This window comes from Amblyomma mixtum, chromosome 3, assembly GCF_055824585.1.
Source record: "Amblyomma mixtum isolate Tamu chromosome 3, ASM5582458v1, whole genome shotgun sequence".
NCBI lineage: Eukaryota > Metazoa > Arthropoda > Arachnida > Ixodida > Ixodidae > Amblyomma > Amblyomma mixtum.
In genome coordinates, this window is record NC_143014.1 from 190,609,836 (window position 1) to 190,626,083 (window position 16,248).

General features: G+C 49.6%; 1 protein-coding gene across 2 annotated transcripts in view; it reads left to right on the forward strand.

Moving 5' to 3' along the window:
• Window positions 1-16,248, forward strand: part of LOC149353062 (GTPase-activating Rap/Ran-GAP domain-like protein 3) — an 829,394-nt gene that overhangs the window by 262,333 nt on the left and 550,813 nt on the right. The window lies entirely within an intron of this gene.

Here is a 16,248-nt window from a genome sequence, read left to right on the forward strand (position 1 = left end):
ATAAATGTCCAAGAATACTTGACTTGTTTATCCATGACACTTAGCTTCCCCTCAATGGGGCTGCTATAGTATAGGAAGCTTCCCGGAAGGGGATGGCGCACAAGGGGAATCGCTCGTATTAGGGTTAGTCGGTTCAGTGCTGTACGGCTTTCAAAGTGCGTGAAAACGGATGCCGACGTCGGCGGAGACTCAAACGCGACCCATACCTGCCTGCGCGGCGTGCTTCTTCTCTGTCCGCAATTGCGCTCACACAGTTTTTGAATGTATTCCAGCAATGCAAGCTGTCCTTGGCCACTGATGCCTGCTGTCACTGTCTGTCTCTCTTTTAACCTTTTTTTCGCTAAGGCACGCTCGTTAATGTGCTCCGTTCACCTGTAGCAGAGAGGTCAGCGCAAAGAGTTCATTTTCACCGGCGTAACTTAGCCCATGATAGATAGCGAGAGAAAAAGACCAAATGGGCTCAAGAGCAATGTTTCAGGGGCAGGTTAACGGCTCACCTATCCAACAAAAAAATCAATAGAAACATATATGATCGTGCCAGTTTGTGAGCTTACGACAAGGAGAGAAATAAACGCATTTGGCATAGTCGAAAGCCAGGGTTCAAAAAACGCTGTCGCATATGATTCGAGTCATCATATTCGCTGTGAAAGCGACTTATCTTTCCGACATTACATTCGGGAACGAAAAGTGCCGCGTGACGACGAAGGAAGAAGGCGACTCGGCACCGCGGAGAGCAGGGCACGTTGTTACACCAGCTCCACCATCTTCTTCGTAACTCGATATCGATTATCCACGCTGAGTCAGCGGAACAGACGCTTGAGTGGATTTAAAGGAGTCCCGGGAGGGGGGCACGATCGAAGGTGCGCAGGGTTATTCACGGAAAATGCGAAATGAGAAAAAGACGGCCCGAGATCTCACTCCCGCCCGGGAAGAAAACATGACTGCGATAGCCGTACTTTCTCTCTCCCGTGCCCCCCTCCTTTTTTCTTTTTTTTTTTTTTTTGTCGAGAGGGCCATCTCGCCGGCTCGCACGGCCAAGAAGATCACGACCCGCATGGCTCACCTCGGCTGCAATGCAATCTCAGTGGCGAGCGTTTTCATGGGACAGGCCACAGTTATTCCCATCCTTTCGTGAGGAGTGACGTGACGTGAATGACGAAATTCTACACGCAGCATAAACTGCGGAAAACCTCCCTGGTAGAACCTACGGCTGTAAAATGATGACGGTTTCGCCGACTGCTTCAGCGAGGCGCAATTTAACAAACGCCGGGCGCATTACTCTAAGCTACAGCAAATGTCCTCTGCTTTCGAGCCCGACGCGGTGCTTTCAAGCTCTACACGAGAGGTGCCTTTAGGTTCCACTTAGCTATTACGAGTCAGCACGGAGGACTGCTTTTGTCACCGGTGGGGGCGGGGAGGGGGTCTAATCCAGCTTCTCACGCGGTCGCCCACGTCCGACTTCTGGAGCTACCCTGCCAGGCGTGGGCCACTGGGCTGCGCCAGAAAGGATCCGCCTGGCTTCATGCAAATCGCTCCTAACGGGCCTGGTTTCTGCGAGCGGCTATTAGGCGAGTGCCAACTCTGGCGGCGGCCATTCGTGGCACGCACGGTTCTCCGTTGGCCTGGCGAAAGCGCGCTGGCGTCACGGCGCGGCCGAAAAGCCTGCCTCTCTTGCCGTGCCGACTGTTTGACTCTCTCCCCGTTCGTCCCGTTGAGCAACCCTTTCCTGTCCTCTCCCTTCACCGGGCTCGCTCTGATGCTCTCGGGGACTGCAGATAGCGGCTAGTGTGGCCAGCCCCCGTAACGGTACCTGTCAAGGAATCGCTTGGGCAACCCACTGCACTTACTTGTGGGCCGTTGTTTTGCGCCTTCTTTGCTTTTCTCGGCGCAAGGCCCGAAAAAGCTGCGCTGGCTGGCTGATAAATGAAGCGCTCAGCTTGTTCCGTATGACTGTCCCTCTGTGCGGTGGCTGCTCGTAGCTGCGACAGATAAGGTCGGCATCCGAAAGCTTATCCTTTGCCGTGAAATTGTTTCCACGGTCTGAACCTTCTGACATCGCCAACGGAGTCGTCTCAGCGAAGAGATGCCGATCGTCATTCACTTCTCAACAACACCGCCTGAACGACGAGGTGTGGATGCGGCAGTCGTTGAATAACTGCCCGAATAGTCGGAACTTAAAACTGCAGGGCACGGCGCTGATGCAAGAAAGAATTAAAATTCGACATGACCTGAGCTCGCAGCCCGGAATCGAGACATTCAATACAGCGGTCGCAACCGCAGGCGCAGGTAGGAACTTTCAATCCCAGGCTGCGCGATCGGACCACAAGGAAATTTTATTATTATTAGACGACTCTAATGGTCACAAAATTTTACTGTTGTCGATATGTGCAAACTAACGTACCCGCTTGACTCGTCGACAAAATGTATAAACCCGCCAGCAGATAATGTCTACAGAGCTCGCGCAGAAAGCTTCCGGCAAGGGTTCACCAGTCTGTTCTGCCCATCGCATGCACCTACAAATTTTTGAAAGCATTAATTAAGACCCGCTTGTCCTAAAATAACTTTTCTTGCTGCTTAATGCGCATAAAATTATCTGTGAATATCCACTACTATAGCAACCATGAGCCCGTTTTTTATGTTTATTTTTTCTCCACTATACATCGAAACATTCTATGTGATTCAATCTCGAGTTAAAATTACGCTCCGCATAAAGGCCATTTATACCGATCTTCCGCGGCATCCTTACACTGCGCTAGTATCCCGCATTAAAACACGGCCCACATCGAGTGCGGAACGAGCAAGAAGCGAGATGTGAGTGGACGGGGTCATCGTTTGTATGCAGCGCATTAAACGCTGCCGGCTTGTTTTCGGGCTGGTATAGAGCTAACCGAGAGAAACCTAACTTTTTATAAAGACAGAAGCGCTCGCGAGATCCCAAACGAAAGAGGGGAGAACTCTGCTTTCACTATTCTAAAGCAGGAACAGAAAGTCTCGTTCAGGCATCCGTCTAAGAAAAGATGCGTGCCGCGGCGTCCTTTCACGTTCTTGACTTCCGGTCGATTAGTTATGCAGTAGCGGCTTTCGGTCAACGCGGCCATGAGAGGTATACGTCTCTTGCCTCTGAGGAAAAATTTTCCGTCGGAACAGTTCCATGCAGTTTGACCTCGGGCGGATTCCATGAACCGTCATCCGGTTATCATTCACCAAGAAGGCGCCCTCCGAGGGGGGCCGCCTTTGAAACCCGGCGCAAGTGACTGATGACTTTCGCTAGCTGCGCCCTCCTGAAATGCGCGCTTTCAGCGCACCGAAACGAGGGCAGGCTTTGTCGTTAATATGTTGCCGAAAGAAGGATGCTGCGAAAAAGGAACCAAACAGAGCCTGTGCGCCGGCATTTGAACTTTATGTAGCGAGAAGAAGCGATGAAGGATGGAAGATGCTGCGCCGAGAGTGAGCACCAGAAAAATTTACGCACCAGAAAAACCGATGCAGAAGCGAATGCTGGCTGAAGTGAAATAGTCTTGCGCGTTTCCTGGTTCCACGCAGCACCTAGATTTGGTGTGCGAATTAGCGCCGTTCAAACATTCTTCAGCCTAAGGCTCCTTCCTAGCTTGTTAGCCGCTTACATATTAGTCTGGGCTCTCTTTTGGTCGTGCCTTTAGTCGGTCATTTCGTGAAAGCTGACGCACTTGAACGTCGCCTCTTTTTTTTTTCTTTTGCGAGACAGTTTATACAGTCGACGGTGAAAAGTGACATTCAGTAGGCGTTCGGCAAGCGTTCGAATGAAGAAACCAGCGACATAAGGATCATTAGGAGGTAGCAAACACGAGGAGCAGCTTGCAAGCGCACGTAAGTCTCATTCATTTCTTTATTTACAAGCCGTTCATTCATTCATTCATTCATTCATTCATTCGATACTGAATTTGTGATCATATATTCATTGCGCGCAAACAATTAGTAACAGGCAAAAAATCTGCAATGTAAGCTCTGAGCATGTGTCTCCGCATGGCCTGCTTATTCAGTTGCAGGCCCCACTTTTTCTTACTCGTGTGTGTTCGCGTCCGGATGAGTTCTTGTTTCCCATTCAGCAATGGGCGTTTTCTTCCTCATGAAATATTAAGCTCCGCCTTTTTCGGGAAACGAATGGAAGTAACGTCGTTCTCGCCTACCATGCTGTATCAACAAATGTCGGCTTTGTTGTGGAAAGGGCGGTGCTTATGGATGAGAAAATGCGAGTGGTTTACGGACTTTTTGAAACTTGCATTCTGTAATAACATAGTGAGCAGTTGCAGCGTATGGCACTGGAAAGTGCTAGATAGTATATCAGATTTCCAGATTTGGTTAACAAAGTCGTGTATTAGCTAGAAATTCATCTGTAGGGTGCACGGTTACAAATTTATCTTTGCCCGTATTAGTTATACTGCGAGCAATGTTTGCTGAGCAAAATTTCGCGACATGTTCTGACGTCATCCGTCTTCACGTTTGTTCGCTGGATATACTTCCCGACCACGACCTGGGTAATCTCCTGTTCAAAATCCACTGTTTTCCAAAATTCTGACGTTATTTTCCTTTCCCGCACAAAGAAATTGACCAGACGGATGCTTCAAGAGTATGCAACAGACAGCGACCATTTGAAGAAAGCATAACTTACCGACTCGTATATCTCCACTGTTTCGGCCTGCTGTAGAAACCTCTCAAGCGAATCTACGACGTATACAGTTTGCAGGGGCGGAAAAACATGGCGAAAAAGCAGTTCGTTTTTTTTTTTTTTTAAAGACGAAAAGAGTCTGGTAAGAGCTGCAGCTGTCAGCCTAGCCAGAAGCTAAGCTTTCTACTGCCGGCGCAAAGGATGAGAAACGAAAGGATTATGCGGCACACGCCCACATATGAGGCTATACTCGTATATTGGCCCTGATGCTGAAGGGACACCCGGAGGAAAGACAAAAGAGGGGCTTGGTTGCCCGTGGCATTCTGCCCACTGTTTCCCTCAGATCGTATGTGTCCCTCAATTTATAGCCGCGGCCAACGACTCGCACTCAGCGCCGTCTTCACTGAATGTCTACGAGTTGCGAAACTACTGAATGCGCGCTGGACGGTATGGAAGTCGTCGCGAGCGTCACTGGACTTCGTGGATGGGTGTGCAGCTCCTCAGCTCACATTTTATAGAAGGACAACCACTCCTATATACGGGCCGCAGTGAATCGAATTCGCACGACACAGCGGCTATTCCTGCCGAAGCTACACGAGAGGAGATCCTTCCGGCCTTTGGTTCATTAAGGCTGAAACTTCTGCTGCCAATAACAAATTCTAGCTAGGCTTACTGGCGACAACGGATGCATGACAATCATCGGGGCAAAGGGAACAGAAACTTGTTTGCTTTCTGCCAATAATTTTTTCGTTCTTTGGCTGCGCCTTCACGTTTCATGAGAGTTTTTCGAACAACCTCGCATTTCTTCGACGCCGAGGTGCAGTCAGCATTCTAAAGTTTGTGAAACGCAATAGTAGCGAAAAAATAATAATTTCGGCTCCCCCGTTGCACGCATCTCGGAGCAGATATATGCAGCTTTTAATTCAGACTGTGCGAATTACGCGCCGCACTCTTAGGTCTCGAGTAATGAATGCGCCTTGGATGTAAATAAATTAGTTTTCTTTTTCGCCAGTCGCACTGCATAAACTTTTGGCGACGGGCGACGGAGACACCTGTATACACGGCGTCACCCAGCGTGCCGGTGCGCAGCGCTTCCTGCGACCCTGCTGTACCCTGGTATGCGGACGCCATTGGGCACGCGGCGTAGTGCACTAAGGCGAGCTCTCAAGCGACGGCACAGGCAGCGAGCCTGCCCAGAGCGGCCAGACCAGATGGCCTCCATGGTGGTGTGGCTCGGCGCTCGGGTAATTGGCCACGCGGGCTTTCCGGACCCTAAGTCTCGTTACCCGCTCGCTAAAGGGAAACAATGGCAACACATTAGGATCTCCTTTAATGCAGCGCCGCTCCGCTCTCTCTTTCGAGCCCAGCGCGGAACCGCGAGCAGCACAACCGCTCCCGGCCGCCCGCTAGGCAGCGGATAATCTGCTTTCTGTGCGGTTTCCCAAAACGCTTACGCTCTCGTAGGTCTTCAGATACGCCCGTCTCCCGCGGAATGGGCCTTTCCTTGCGCTAAATTTGCGGCCTATGTGTTACACTCTAGCCCATCTTCGTCGTGCAAGTTTTTCGTTCCTTACGTGCCAGAAAGTGTAGCTGCCACAAGTTAGAAAGGCGAGAAGTGGGAAATAGACGGGGAAAGCGCCCAAGACTGTCATTTAGATCCGCTTTGCCGAGGTGCTTTGTCCTTGTGTAATTGTGTAGAAGAGTACGAACAATATAACGTTATTACATTCAGTGGCTTCTAGTTTGAAGCACCATTCGTATGTTCCAGCTTTCTACGCGACCCGCGGCTTATTCTAGCCTATTCAGCCACCGGATTTCCAGTGGAGGCGTCTTCCTAGAGCTTGCAAAAAAAAAAAAAATCATGAAGTGAAAGCTCCAGTTTTTCTCTTTTACGAAAGAGTTCAGCCGGAAATGACGTTCTCCATGAGTGCGAACATTTTCAACAAATATCCAGAGCGTGTCGGGCTAACGGTGCTTTCTTTAACATCGGTCCGATCATTTCTGGTGCAGTTTTGTACCGGGGGCATATAACATCGCATGCAAAATTAGGCAATCGTTCAGAGCCTATCTGCTTGAGTTGGGGGTGAAAGCTGCTTGCCACAAGCACCGGTGCAATTGGTACTAAAATGTTGGCGAAGTAAACAATTCCCCTTCCACGCGCCCGCTGCATCGAGGAATACATCCAGATAAGGCCGGCACAGGGGACCCAAGAGAGTGCAGCGGGTTACCGCTGCGCTTTGTTTGTTCTTTTTTTTTATCCTGCTCTCAGCGCGCCTTCGGTGGATCTGTACGCGCACGCCTGTCCCGGATCGAACGAGGGGACCGTATTATTCGCGGAGATCGCTTTGGCGCATGCTTTAACGATCCTGTCAAACCGTCGCCGCTTCGGCGTGCGCCGATCGACGGTGCGGCCGAGACGCGCACGTTTCGTTTGTTTGTACGCACTGCAGCGTAGCAGCATGCCGAGGGCTACGACTCGCAGTGTAAGCGATAAGTTACACCCGAGTATTTTTGTTTCTTACTCACGAGAAGGAAATGGAAAGGCCTTCTGGACGTGCGCTGTCTACCACTTTTCAACAGCAGTGCCGAACGTGGTACGCTTTCTCAGAACGAAGTTGTACGCTGAAGAAACGGAACAGGTTACTTATATCGATCGTTGATCTTATCGTTGCAAAATATCTGTTGAAAACTATTTTAAAAACAAACCAGCCCCACGAGGCCTTTATCTGTAGATTTTTTTTTTCTCTCTTGTAGTCTCCATAGAATGTTTTCCTTTCTTATTGTTCGAAATCAAGAAGTACAAGTGTGCATATATAGGAGATTCACTGCAGCTTCTTCAAGCCTACATGGACATATCTATCGATGTGACGTTGAAGCGCCGTCTTGGCCGTAATTTGTGCAAAATTTTGCATGAACGTATATCTATGTTGTTTTCAAACGTTCCACTAGTATTAATTCGTACTTATCCGACATTCATCGCCATTTATTAAGAAACATGCATACTATTTCAGCCATTGAAATTTTTCAAATCGCAGGCTCACTGGAAAACACATCCCGCTTTGCATTTTACAAGATTAGGTATGACTTGGTTGGTTGGTTTGTGGGGTTTAACGTCCCAAAGCGACTCAGGCTATGAGAGACGCCGTAGTGGAGGGCTCCGGAAATTTTGACCACCTGGGGTTCTTTAACGTGCAGTGTATTCTTATATGTATATATTGAAGTTAGTTACCAACCACCGCTAATTCATGCCTACGTGACAGGCGTCGTTTCGTAATTCATTCGATGACACTCGTGGACGGGTTGCGACGTGTCAACCGCACACGCCCCTGTAGCATCGTAGATATCTGATCTGTCTGAGCAACCTTTCCGGCTTCTATTGAAACGGAGGACCACAAGCAAGTTCTGGCGCAGCCAAGGTGCGAGAACTCGCGGCAGCAACGAAGGCAGAAAAAAATTTAGCGCAGTCCCGTTACGAGCCCGCGACTCTCAAAAAGGTCAGCGTGCATCTTTTTTTACCTCCTCTACCGTGCTCAGCGAGAGTGGGGCCCTCGGCATCCTGCGCCTCGCTCTCAGGGGAAAGCAGCGCGGGAGAAAGAGACAAGACGGGCGGATAATGCAGGGAAGACCAAGTTCACCGCGCTCCGCACAGCTATCTGTGCTCGCCAGGAGCTGACAAAAGGCCCAATATGAGGCATCACATCCGGTGACGCTGATCGACCAGCCCGACTTCTTTGGAGATTTGCGGGCTGCCTGTCGGTCGGCATCATCGCCCTCTCCGGCCATTGTTGTCATCTGTCGTGCCCTGGTAACATTTCAGTGTTGATGACCGGCGCCGAGGCGTCGAGGATAGCAGTCAGCACTTTTTTGCGCTTGATCTTTTTTTCTCTTTTTTTTAGCGTGCCTTTCTTTGCGCCTACCATCTGCACGCGTGCCTTTTTTTATTGTCTGGCTAAGGGGTTGTCGTCGCCTCTTTCGAATGCTTCTTCGCGTCTTTTTTCTTCCATGCTGTGTAGCGTTTCGTTTGTGTCACGGATAGCGGTGTCGGCCAAACCGCAAGTGCGAAGGCTTCGCGAGCTCGTGATGATTGAAACTAAGAAAGAACGAACGTGCATTCATATTACGATCCGCACAGTTTGCACTCTTTCGCCGAGAAAAAAAGTTCGTGAAGATGGAGCAAACAAGTCCAGGTTTCTGGGACATCCATTTTAATTACGACGAAACTGCAATGCTGTAAGGTACTGTTGTGGAAGCATTGAAGGTAACGATCCATTCTTCCGACGCTCAGCAAAAACTTTCTTTTAAAGTTTGTCCATCGCTCACATCGAGTAGTTAGGACTGCCTAGGAAACAAATAGGGAATGTCTTTGACGATAGCATGAACGTTAATAGCAAGAAAAGAAATGGAATGCAGTGCAACTGCGAAAAAGCCTGCTGAGAGGAGATCTGTGGATATATTTACTTTTATAGTGGAATCTTACGATGTATGAACAAAAAAAATGCGTCCATAGACTATTTCCCGTTGAGAAATGCGTTTCTCCAGAATTCATGGGTATGCGGTAAATTATGTTACGCCTCCGCATATGCAGTCTCGGTAACCTATATTAGTGAGAATGCGGTCATCGAAAGCACTCAAAAGGTCTCTGTTCCAAAAAAGTTGCGAGAGCTTTCGATAACCACATTTCCACTACTGTCCGCAACCGAGACTGCTGACGAGAGAGGGTCTCGAAGCAGCATTTAGAACATCTCGTCCTGCTGAAAAAGTTGTCTGAGGGAATAAACTCATACAGGCTTTGTCATACAAATGCCATACTATTTGTAGGATATTGTACGACAAATGTATGATTTTGCGAAAATGAATGATATGTGTAAGACACTTATATGATAATTGTATGACAGCTGTATGACAAACCGAGTGAGGTTATTGCATCATACGGCTCTTTTCACTATGTTATGTTCGCTACGGAACGGAATCAATACCGCATTGATGTGAAATTAGGTGCTCCGTGATCCTAAGGCCGACCTTTGCTATCGCTTTCTTTACAAGAGGTAATTAACAACGTTTCACAGTTTTTTCTCTCTGGTACAAGGGCCACTCGAATAGGAGATAAAATAAGTGCTCAAATTTTTTTCGTATGGTATGCAGCCGTCGGCTGTGAGCGTTGCTTCCTATCTCAAGCTTGCATAACATTCTACGCTGTTACAATCAACCGTATTTTTGGAAAACGAAGCTGTTATACACATGCTTACCATTCGCTGCGATGAAGCACAACATCGAGTAAGGCTGCCGGCATGACGTACTGCCCTGGATCGTAAAAGACGCTCGATTGTCGGTTATCTGCCCACGCCTGCACATTGAACTGAGTAGAAACAGACGTAGCCTGACACGGTAGGTAGAAAAGAATCCCTCCACAGGACGGGGGAGAGTTACCCTCTCCAGTGCTACTCGCTAGGCCAGATCGCTGCCACGCCGTCGCGACGTGGACCGCGGCGACGGCCTCTGGTGCAGACTCGAAGCCCCTCTTTCCGGCCGCGGTTGTTACGCTTTCTTTTTGCAGCTAAGGACGCGGGGTCCGCTGTGTACGAAGCGGGTCGTAAAATAGCGTTAGGACGGAGAAATTATTACGGCGTCGCTGACTACATCGCGTTGGCCTGTCTGCTTCGGGGCATGAAACCCTGGGCCGCTACTTATTCCTTGTCGCTGTTCGTGCCGTGAGAAATGTTTATCAACGAATCAAGCCTGAGATGTACGGCTGCAGCAAGACAAAACAGGAAATGAATCCAAGCAGTCAAATCTAGCAAAACCAAAGCGCGCGCCCAAATGAAGCAAAAAAAGGGAATGCCAGAAGAAAAAAGATTGGCGAAAACAGACGCCTTTAGGGGCTGCGGAAACGTGACTAGTGAATTTTTCATAAGAGTGCCGCTGCTGTACCGCGTGCAGCATATACCCGCGACTGTCGAGCGACTGAGCGCGGCCAGTGGCTTCTCGCCGTGGCCGCCATTCCATAAGCAGGAGCTCGCAATAAGCAGGGCTCCTATACGTTCATTTCTTCCTTTTACATCCCTCCTCCGTTCAGCTTGGCTTACTCCGACGGCTCCTTCATTGATTTGGGTTCCCACGTGAAGCCGTGTGGGTGCCCCGTCTCTTCACGGCCGGCTCTTTTTCCCTCTCGATACACTGCCATGGCAAAGTACATCCTTTTCTGCGCGAGCCTCCGGACGGCGCTTTGAACGCTATACAAATCACGAGCATTCATATATCGTGCCATCAGAGATGCAACAAAGTGCCGGGATCGTTGAAAGCAAGTGATGCCGGCAAATGATCCCGGATAAGCAACGGCGTTAGAAGGCTGCTATTGGAGTATGATTATGCTCGCTTCTGTGGTCGACCATGGCTTTACGGTCTGCAATAGCCCCAAGTGACCGAAGTCGCGCACGTCATTTTCATTCACTTGCATGCATGACATCGCTGGTATAAGTTATGGGTGCAACTACTATTTTTATCGCCCCATTGGCTTATTAGTGTGTCGTATATCTACGCCGATTCTTATCCTTTTTTCATTGATTCCATTTATCGTCTTCATCTACGGACCACACGCGATCATTACGAGCAAGCTGCGCTTGAACCGCGGGCAATGCCCATAGAACACCAAACTCTAGGGAGGCTACGCAGGCTTCAGCAGCTCCCCCTTTACCTCGCCTTTCTAATTCACGCTATCCGGCAAGACACGCGTTAATGAATATACTGTTCTCTCCATCTACTGCAGATCTTAGCTGCCCGTTAACACGGGTCATTACAAGTGGTTGAGGGCTACTGGCGTTTATGTGCTAGTCTTTTTCTGCCTTAGGCTATAGCTGAAGTTAAGCCACATTCATCTTTTCATTTTTTTTTCGCTCTCTTACGAAGCACAGAAGCAGCGGTCGCACGATGCAGGGCCCGAATTCTTGGAGGAACGAAACGCGATCAGGAGCCACGCAAACTAGAAAGAGGCAACGAAAGAAAAAAAAATAATGGTTGGAGTCGGGCATCGCCGCTCATAATGATGACGATGGTAATAAACAGGAGAGAGAGCTGGGGCTGATTAAATTATAGGCGGCCAAAGGCTGGTCGTAACTCACCCGGCGGCCGGGCCAGACCGCTCGCCGCGGGAAAGCCAACTGGCGGGCAGACCCCGGCTGCGTGGGCCCACAAGCCGCGGCCGACCACGGCACCGCGTCGCTGCGCGTGCTTCGAGGCGGCAGAACCAGCCGCCGTCCCTTTTTCCCCCTCCGTCCCGGCACTGACTGCTGCTCGGTGGTGGTGCGGAACCGTGCTTCTCGTCAAGGCTGCGCAGCAGAGCAGTCGTCGTCGAGTAACGTTCGCACAGCCGCCCGACAGCTTGCCGGCTTCTTATGCCGGAGCGATCGCTTAGCGCGAGGCGTGTGCTGCGGTCGTGGTCAAGATATTCAGGAGCCCGATGCTGGCGCCTGTTTCCTGGGGCCGCGCTCTAGCTGGGCCAAGAGTGTCGCATCCCCTGCTCTCCAATACGCTTTCCACATCCTGTACTGTGCTACTGCTATGTCCGAAATGCAAATCTGACGCTGCGCTTAAAAGGAAAAGTAATGATTTAGGATCGGTAATATCTGTTTACCATGGAAAGTGAACGCATTTTTTTTTCCACTCTTTTCTGCGGCTTAAAAGTGCAACAAACTGTCATTTCGTGTTGGAAATGAATGTGTTCTGTCGCCATATTGCCCGTGTATCTGCGCGCAGAATTTACTTTAATAACAAGTCTTTGGAAATTTTCTATGAAATACTGAGAAATAAAAGGCACGCTCATAAAGTAGGGTTGTCTGCACGATATTCATCAAATAAAATGACAGCTAAAATGGGACGCATCGTAACGTCTTGCCTTCAGCACATTTAGCAAACAAGAATAAAGGAGCTCAAGGGGAAATAGGGGTAGTACCAAGAAAAGCATGAGAAAAGGAGGAAATTAGCTGAGTAATTACTTTATGTGCGAGGTAACTTTCCAGAAAGTAGAAGAGGCAACAATCACATTCATCTGGCAGCCAAACCTATGACCTCCACTTACTATAGTTTCATGAGTAGCAGGCCAGGGCCATGTTACCACCGACCGACCTCTCCACCTTTCCCTCATTAAAATTCCTTTCTCTCTCTCTAACACTTAGCTTTTTTTTCTATTTTTAGTCCTTAAGTACAGTCGACAAATCCTGAACTTGGCGATGCGTTTTCCAACGTTAAATGACGGAATTGTTTTCGAAGTTCGATATAAAATTATCTGAGGCAAGACTACTCTACTTAAGCGCTATAAGCTTCAATGCCTCGCCTCCTATCATTCTGAAGCAAGCATGGGCGGCCTCACTCATGCTTGCTTCGGCACAAGGCGCAAATTATACAGGTTACGATACAATCCACACTGCACTGGTGCGCTGTTGCACCGCATAGCAGGAAAGCCCATTCAATCGCCTGTAATTCGACACACTGCATTTTGATACATCCAGTTGATCGCACTCCTCCCCTCCTTCGGGCTTAAGCTGCCAGCCACGGCAAATTACGCCCGCTTTTTTATTCATCATGAATACAGAGATGCGTGCGCTATTTTTTCACAGCGAGCCGTTTACAGGGGAATGGCAGGAGTAAAGGGAAAAGGGGGGGGGGAGAGTTTGTAGATGATTGACGATTCGTCTCTTGGCCACGGCAACGAAAAGATCGAAGCTTCTAATGAGACGATCTAGCCAGAAGCGTTCGCCTCGCTTTCGTTGTCCAACTTTCTCCCTCTCCCCCTTTTTTTTTTCCGGTGTCATCACTAGGCGACCAGCGTGGGCGTGATTCATGAACTGTCCCTTACAAGGGCACCATCGAGGACGCGAGATATCACGGAGCGCGTGCTGCGCTGCCAGAACAAAACCTTGTAGCCGGTGTCAGGCGCCGGCGCGGCGCCTAGATTAACGCGCTCAGCTCCAGGACGTGAGCGGCACCGACCGCCTCCCCCCCCCCCCCCCCCCCCTTTCCCGCCTTTTTCCTCCGCAAAGCAGCCACTTTGGGGCGACCGTTTGGAGATGCTAATTAGGCAAGTCAGCGGCCCAGCTAATGTTCGCTCCTGCACGGCGCATGCAGTGCCGGGCGCCAACGCTGCTGACTTTCCGCATCGGCACACGCTCCTTTGGGCACCGCTGCTGGAATAAATTGGCTCGTTCATGTGGCTGCCGGTGACTAATTTGCCAGAACGGGGCGTCCGCCGACACACTCCGCGGTCGTTCTTTTCTGGCTGCCTCCCTTGACTGTTTTGCGCCCGCTGCTGATGCGTCGTCGCTCTAAGTATGCGAGCCACAGCGCATCGGCCAGCAGGTCGGGCAGCAGCAGCAGCGCTCGTGTCCGGAGATGCTGCCCCGTTTGTTGCGAGGAGCCTGGTCCACTCAGACGCCCACAAAAGATGGCCTTGATGAGAGCGTCGTGGTGGTTTCTATATCTTCTCGCCTGTCCTCTGAACCAAGCTGCCACGGGTGCCCAGTTCCTGCCGCGTGGCTGCTGAGTCCATCGTCGTTTTTGGAAGAGCCGAAAACGGATGAGAAAGAGAGACGCTGCTGACAGACGCAGATTTTTTGGTTATGGTTGCTGTAGCGCGTGAAAAGGAAGTGTTGCGTGCTACTGCCGCCCTCGTCATTTCGTGTGTTGTAGGAGACACTTTGTGCGTGTGGTTTTTTCTTACAGGGATAAGTAATTGACAACCATGTACGATCTTTCTTTTTGCCGTTTATAGTTATGTTATGGGTTAGGGGGTTTAACGGCCCAAAGCGACTCAGGCTATGAGTGACGCCGCAGTGAATGGCTCCGGAAGTTTCGGCCACATGGGGTTCTTACCGCGCACTGATATCGCACAGTGCTTTTGCCGTTTATATGCATGCTCTCTATATGCATATATAGAGACCATATGCATGGTAGGTTCTTTCAGATCATGAGTGGCAGTTTACCAATATCCCTCAAGAGAAAAGTATAAAACAGCTGTATCTTACCGGTACTCACCTATGGGGCAGAAACGCGGAGGCTAACGAAAAGGGTTTAGCTCAAGTTAAGGACAACGAAACGAGCTATAGAATGAAAAATGATAGCTGTAAAGTCAAGAGACCGGAAGCGGGCAGAGTGCGTGAGGAATCAAACACGGGGCTAACGACATCCTATTCCAAAATCAAGAGGAAGAAATTGGCTTGGGCAAGGCATGTAATGCGAAGGCAAGATAACCGATGGTCCTAAAGAGTGACGAAGTGGATTCCAAGAGAAGGCAAACCTAGCGGGGGGTGGCAGAAAGATAGGTGGGTGGGTGAGATTAAGTTTTATGGGATACGGTGGCCGCAGCTGGCAAAGGACAGGGTTAATTGGAGAGACATGGGAGAGGCCTTTGCCCTGCAGTGGGCTTAGTCAGGCTGCTGCTGCTGATCATGATGATGATAATGCATGGTCAGCACACATGCATATACACGGCTGCAAACAACTGCTAGAGCGTGCTTTTTCCCAAATTTGGCTGTTAAATTACCTTTGTAGGCGTGTTTCAGTGTGCTGCTAAGATCAGTGACAGCTGTCTGCTAATGCGTGTAGTATGTACGGGGAAAGAGGGGCCTTCGTCTCACCGCTGACGTAAATCCAGTGTACACCCGCATTTCTTGATACAAAAAAAACGCTCCATGAAGGGGCTTAGTTTTTTCTACGCTTGAAAGAAAAAAACGCCCAGGGAAAAAACAAGGAAACATCCTCGATGTCATGCCGGTCTAGTTTTCTATTCACAGCAGGAAGAGCGGGTACATGATTACATGCCTACTCTCCAACATTCAACAGCCGCGAACACCGGAGACAGAGGGCTCTAGTGGATAAGACAGATGTTCGTCGTCGTGCGCCTCGTTTTCCTGCGGTAATCAGAAGTGAAAACATAAAAAAGAATGGGAAGTGCAGCAAACGAAGTGAAGCAATGAAGAGCACAGGTGTACACAGCTTGGAACTAAGAAAGAGAGGGCAAGGAAAAACGACCTTGACAAGGCATTCGCGGTGAAGGCAAAATAATTATGAAAGGAATGCAAAAGACACCCGAATCATGCCGAAGCCATTCGCTCGCTTACTTTTCGGCTCTTTTTGAGGTTCCGCACCCTCCGGTGCATCTTCGCCTTCGTTGGAGAGACTCTGGAGAACTGAAAAACTCAGAATTTGAAGAGGAGCTGCTTTCTGCCTTCGCCTGTGTGCTGCAGAATGCGATCAATAATTCCCGCACCAAGGACTCAGCCGCATACATTTTCGCATTTCAACTTCGCCTTCACGTACGTGCACCCCTTCTTTGTAGAGAGGATAAGGGGAAGAACCGGAACACCTGACTTCCCATGGCAGTGACGGTTTCGCGTCGCTGCCGGAAGTACATTTGCGAAACTTTTTTCGCGGAGGAACTTGCTGGCACATATTTTTTCGCATTTTCTGACTTACGGACATGTTCTCGAAAGCTTTCCCAATGAATAGAAAGAACACGGTGGTACCTATGAACAAGAGGGGACCTCGAGCAGCGTTGACTCTTTTAAAGCATTTTAGCACAGGGTGTGACCGTCCGAACCCCTTACCTCTTTTGT